At 43.7% G+C, this 6,346-nt stretch overlaps 1 protein-coding gene across 1 annotated transcript in view; it reads left to right on the top strand.

The window, feature by feature from the left end:
* Positions 1-834: 834 nt before the first annotated feature.
* The window catches only part of LOC109317955 (transmembrane protein 45B-like), a 9,979-nt gene continuing 4,467 nt past the window's right edge, over positions 835-6,346 (top strand). Inside the window, exon 1 of the mRNA XM_019546923.1 lies at positions 835-1,178. The gene's annotated coding sequence lies outside the window, so the exon portion shown is untranslated. The remainder of the gene's footprint in view (positions 1,179-6,346) is intronic.

The following is a 6,346-nucleotide window of genomic DNA, read 5'->3' on the forward strand; positions in this document are numbered from 1 at the left end:
CACTATTGCGGTGGTATTGTCCAGCAACCCCTTACCACTATTTCATTGTACTCTTTATAATAATTATTCTTTTATCAGACCCCCTTCCCTACATGCTGTACTCATAACCAACCCTTTACATTCAACAAGGAAAAGTACCCACAGCCTGAAAGAGCCTGTTTTATAGCTGGCTCCTGCCCGCTGCTTCCCCTTCCCTTCCAGGTGGCAAGCCTTCCTCTTTCCCTGTCAAGGGCCCAGCTTCATAATCAGCTTAACTTGTCCCACCTGTGAGAGGAGCCCAGCACTAAGCTGCCTTTTGAGGGAAAAGGGATTGCGTAAGTTAGTAATTTGATGGTTTTTAATGGATGGGAGCTCTAGAACTGAAAGATGCTCTGGAAGCGGGGGCGTGTATGAGAGGAATGGAGGGTTAGTGCGCTTGCTGGTCATCTGTATTTCCCTATCAGCTCTGTCATCTTTTTTTTGGATTCCCAATCCTAAACATTTACTAATAAAAGTCAATCTTTTCTTCTTAGGCATTGACTAGTGGAGGGTGGTGGAAGGAGGTACTACCTGCTTTGCCATGTTTTTCAGGGCTTGTTGTAGAGAAGCATCTCTGTAGGAAAATTGGTACCCTGTACCCCCTCAGCCAGACAGTGCTCCTGGAAGAGAAGATTTTCCCAGTGTAGAAGAAAGCTCTGACTCTGTGGCTTGTCCTATACCTGAGTCTCTAAGTTGTGGGATGCCTGCTCTGGGGAGACCAGGCTAAGCTTTTCTTTCTTTCTGGTTTCTAGTTGGAAGTTTCCCTGGCTTCCCTTGCTTTATTGTACCAGGCTGGATTTCTCTTGAGCTTCCCTTGCTTTATTGTACCAGGCTGGATGTCTCTTGAGCTTACTGTCCAAACCTGGTAAACTGAGCAAAAGGGCAGAGAGAAGTGGCTCTCTTGACTTCGTGGTGAAACTCTAGGAGAATGCACACGTTCCCTGGCAAATGGAAGGTGTTGGTAATTGTGAAACCCTGTTGACTCAATCATCTCTGACCTGGAGGATGCTCCCTTATAAACATCCGCCCTGAGAGACACCTCCCTGCTCTGCTCTTGCCTTTATCTGGGACTTCTATTTAATCTGTTCTAACTACTCCCATCTGGAGTGCAGGATAGACACTTCTGCTGCAAGAAGGAAGTAGGTGTCCAAATAGTGCAGGTAAAACCCCACTCTTTATTTTTTTTTTCCCCTGCAAATAGGGGCTCTTGGATGATGTGGGTGAACCTGGCTGCCTCATTTTGCTAAAAGCTAGGCTCATGAATGATTGGGAAGGGCTCTCTAGGAGGAAGTAGACAAGGTTTATTGCTGTTGGAGAGCAGTAGACTGGAGTCTTCTCTCCCTGTTTGGGTTAAGCCTCTCCCCAAGATAGACTTTTGAAGGCTTCCTGGGCACTGAAGGACCTTCTTCAGAGAACAGAGGCGAGGTAACTTTAGGCCCTGCTCAGTGCCCTATCTTTGTAACGGATCCCCTACTGTGCCCTCCAGCCTAGCTGTCTAGATAAATCAGAAAGCAGCCTGATGGCTAAGAAGCAGATGCTTTCTCCTGTGTGATTAGTAGTAAGCAGTCAGCTGAGATCTGTTTTCCATTTTCCCTTGCTTTATTTATTTATTTTTTTTATGTTGAGCAATTATCTGGAGGCAAATGGATTTTTCTTAATGTACGTGCACCAGTCACCATGGCAGCTCTCAGTAAAAGTGACTAATGCAAGGACTGTGATTGGTCACCTAAAAACAGAGATTGCTGTTTTTTCCCCTGGCTGGTTGATGAGACTGTTTCTAAGATGGAGGCAAGAGCTTGTAATGTGAAGCATGAATGACCACAAGAATAGATCTAGTTGAAGGAATAGCAGTAAAGTCTTTGTATGGGGGGAGTGAATCTTGCTGAATGGGGGAGAAAAAGACTTGCATCTCCAGAGACTGTCCCCGTTTTGGGAGGAGGCCAAAGAGATTAACCAGTGGAGGGTCAGGCTGGTGGCACTCAGTGTTGAGCTGAAGTAAGAGAGAGAAAGCCCAACCTTGATTGCAGTTTTCAAGAGCAATAAATACTTGGCATTGGTAGGCACAAAAGCAATGCAGTGACAGGGCTGTGCTAGAGAGCAAGCATCAGGCTATGCCTCCTTGCTGGCTTGGAAAAATCAAAGCATAGTTGAGTTGATGGGGAAAGAAGATCTGTAAAAGCGAGCAGAGATGAGCTGAATGGCTGAAAACCAGAACACAGCAGTCAATGAAACACTCTTAAGGAGATAAGGCAGGCACCTTTATAAGACTATTAGGCCAAAGCACTGCAGCCTGGCAGCAGCAGAGAGAAAGGCATCTCTAGTAATAGCTTCTGACTGCAACCATATTTTCAGTCTACTAAAATAAGAACTAGCTCGCTGCATAGTTAAATCTGAACACTTTGCAACTGATGGCTTGTTTTTGGATTTCAGAGGGCTTAGAATTTACTTCATCACTTTTCCTATGGATTTCTCAGCTGGTAATGCAGAGGTGGTTACAGTTTCTGTGGGCTGGTAAATAGATGTTGAGTATATTTGGTCTTGTTTGCTCCGTTTTGAATAATTTAGAAAGCAGCACTACAAATGTATGTGACTGGGTTGCTGGCTTGAAGTGTGTTTAACCTCTTTCTTTGCCTCGGATGCATTGAAATGATTTGTCAAATTGTGACTTCAGATTCCACAAGAGGTTACTTTTACTTGCAAAGCCCAGAAACAGGCCAGCTGTACTACAGAACAAACCAAACGTGGCCCCGGAGATGAAGAGGTTAAAATATAATTTGTAGTATTCATATTTCTCCCTAAAAGATTATCTTGGTTTATGTCTCTAATCTCACATGGAGCACATTTTAGCCTCTTCCTTCGTTCGTAACTATTAACTAGCTCCCTTGCCTTCTGTCCACGTAGGCTTGACTCTCTTACTGTATCAGTGGTACAGGATTATCTGGAACTTGTATCCCAAGCAAAGGGGGATGGAGGCAACTTTGGGTTAGGAACACTTTCCCTAGAAGATGCCTCAAAGGCAACGAGCTTAAAAGCATTGGGGGAAAAGAGGCTGATCATCAAAGGAAGCTCTGTCTTGGAGGTCAGGAGGCTTAGGGAAAAGTGAAAATTGCCGGAAGCTGATCTGAACCAGGCCTTAAAAAAATCTCATAGCTAAGCCAGAAGCAGAACTTTGGGCAGGAGCTCAGCCTACAGCGGGAAGAGACCAGAGACCTGCATCCCGGCGGTCTGAGACCTGGCGCACGGCATCGCAGGTTCTGTTCATGAATAAACCCACATAGTCAGTGGTATCTTGTGATTGGATGATGTTGAACATAGAAACTCTTTCTATATAAGAAAGGGACGGGGGGAAGGGGAAGGATGATCTTAATAGCATATACAACTTGAATTGCACTTCGACTCTTTGGGAGGGTCCTCCAAAAAAAAATTAAACCAGTTCATTGACTAACAAGTCCACCTATGTGAAGGAGCAGTCCAGTTGGAGACACTACCCCCACAGGTTATGACTTTAAAATCTTACCGGGGGAGGGTCTTGTCCCTTATGGGGGGCTCAGCCCCGCCCCCCCCAAGTTCCCCCTTAATTTGCACCCTGAACTTGGGTAATACTTTTCCTCATTCGCATCCTTGTCTTTAGAAGAAAAGAATGCACAAAGGCTTAACAAAGAAACCATAGTAGCCTATTATTTATCTTGGATTACTTTGTCTGGAAAATCCTTTCTTATATGGACTTGAATAAAATATTTGCAACCCCATTGCATGGGAAATTATTAAGCGGAGATGCAGGTATTTAGATGGATGAAGAATTGACTAGGGGGTGGGGGATGACGGCAATAGATGATGATAAAAAGGGGAAACATCAAGCATGAGGGAGTTTACCAGTGAAGCTCCTTGTATTGAAGATGGAGCTGATTGTGTGCATGCATGTTTGTGGATGCTATTGAAGGATTTTTTTTTTTTTTTTTAATTGATGATCTTGGCATAAAAAGAAAGTGCAAGCTATTGGTGTCGAGGCAAAGGAGGCCTGAAACATCCTACAGGAGGAAATGGATGCTCTTACTAACCAGGCTGTCCTACTGAATTCTATTTCATTACTAATAAAGTACACGGTCATACATTTAGAGGCTGTTTTGTTCTCTGCTGATAGTAGAAATTATTAGTGGCTCTCAAATGGCTATGAGTAAAGTTAGGCTGGGAACTAGAAAAGGGTTTCTAACCACCAGAGCAATCGGGCTCTGGAACAGTTTTCCAACAGCAGCAGGGTCGAAAACCCTAACTATGGTTCTGATGAAGCTTGGCCGGGTCCATGCCTGCAGAACACATTGTCTGTGCATCTTCAGTTTTCTCCCTTCCCTCCCAGTCCACGGTCTAAATATCTGTCTAATTTGGACTCTTTGAGACAAAGGCATTGTCTTCCTGTTTGTCTGCTGAGCCTTCCTCCCACTCAGGACTATCTATAGAATATCTAGTGCGTGAAGTGTTTTAATAATTAGCCTCCAGTGTTGCTCATATCCTCCACATGTGAGAATTCAAATCCCTTCTGGGTGAATAGCTTAACGTTTCCTCTGTTATACCACACCCACCTATTTGAAATCTCATTTGCCAGGTTGACTGCCTATTCAATCTTTAAGCCCTTTCAGATGCTTTACAGTCCTTGGCCAACTTAATACTTAATCAGGGTTCTTCTGTTACTTCCTGATACACAGCATGTGCCAGGACGCCGGTAAATAAATCTACAAGGTCAGCGTCTCGGATGGAATAAATTACCATAGCTCCATTTGAAGTCAGTGGAGCTGTGGTGATTTACACAAGTGAGACCAGAGAATACAATTAATGTCCTCTCCTGCCAGTAATGGAGCTAACCTCTTTCCATGATGAGGTATTCCTATATCATGCCAATGCAGACTTTTATTAGGAGTACTGTTAGAGTGATGTTGTAGCTGTGATGGCCCAGGGATTATGCAAGAGGCAAGGATTTCTTAAGGTGATATCTTTTATTGGACCGACTGCATCGTTGGGATGGTTGGACAAGCTTTGGGATGCTGGACATTCTTCATCGGGAGTTAATTTTAAAGCAAGAGCATAACTTGCTGGATATAGTTTTGTTCTTGCTTTGGAAACTTGGGTCCTAGAAGTACAAAGGATGATGGTTTTGAACTTTTACAAATGTAAGTGGAAAGGTATAGGATCACTCGTATGAACCAGCTCTGCTTGAACAGAAAGAAGCCAGAAACATGCCATTCTTTAGGTTTTGGAAAATCCCACCCTGATTGCCAAGGCTTTGCGAAGCCACCCTATTCTGCCATTTCTAGCTTACAGAGCTTCTCCATACCACACTCTACCCTAATTTTGACATGCCTGTTTAATTACTTCCTAGCGTAGGAGGACTTGGAAAACATGCTCCAGTTGTTGATCCAGGTGCTGATGTAGAGCACACGCCAGACATTCGGAGGATACAGTCACTGACCTAAAAAAAATCACCGCATCAATGGGATGACAATGTGCTATCATTTAAAATAGCTTTTGGGGGAAGTATTTTTGCCCTTTTTATAAACGGAAGGTATTAAGGTAGGATCTGAAAGAAGGAAGGGAGGTTTGTGAGTGACGGAAGAGGAGGTATTTTCCCAGTATGGTGATGATATGAAAGAATGCATAAAGGTGAATGGCAGCATGTAAAAGGGCAGATGTGTAGGAAAACAGCTGCTAGGAGGGGATGAAGCCGCAGCATACAATTATAATAAGCATTTGAATTCCTACTGTCCTCTTCCGCATTCTTTGTTCTCAAGTCATCGACATCTGAAGCTACCGTGTCTGTTAATTCTTCAAACTGCATTTCCCAGGCTGTGGCCAAAAGTGCTTGCTGTAGCTCAGTCTCTTTAGTGGTGATATCTCCATAAATGTGCCCGGTATCTTCTTTGTGTGCTCTGTGATCTCTGCACCTAAGGCAGTAGGCAAAGGTTGGCTGGTTCCCTCTGCTGTGCGGGAGCCTCATTTGCTTATCTAGCTTACTCGGCATCCAAGTTTTAGTGAAGTTGTCTGTGTCTATTAAAGAAAGAGAATTAATGCTGACTGGCTGGGGTCACACCCTATTAAATTCTCTTCAGAGGAGATAACTGTATTCCTAGAAAGCTTTTTTTTCTTTTTTTCCTCTTTACTACAGTAATTTTGTTACATTCCTACTAAAGAAGATGGCAACCAGATTTATTTATTTATTTTTAAAAGACCTTGCCAAATTGTTCTACCACTTAACTTCCCTGTCGGATCTAAGCCAGTTACTGGACAACTCTTCTCCCTCCCCACCCACCCCCAGTAGTGTCACGGATGATTACAAAGG

This window comes from Crocodylus porosus, unplaced genomic scaffold, assembly GCF_001723895.1.
Source record: "Crocodylus porosus isolate Cpor-Errol unplaced genomic scaffold, CroPor_comp1, whole genome shotgun sequence".
NCBI lineage: Eukaryota > Metazoa > Chordata > Crocodylia > Crocodylidae > Crocodylus > Crocodylus porosus.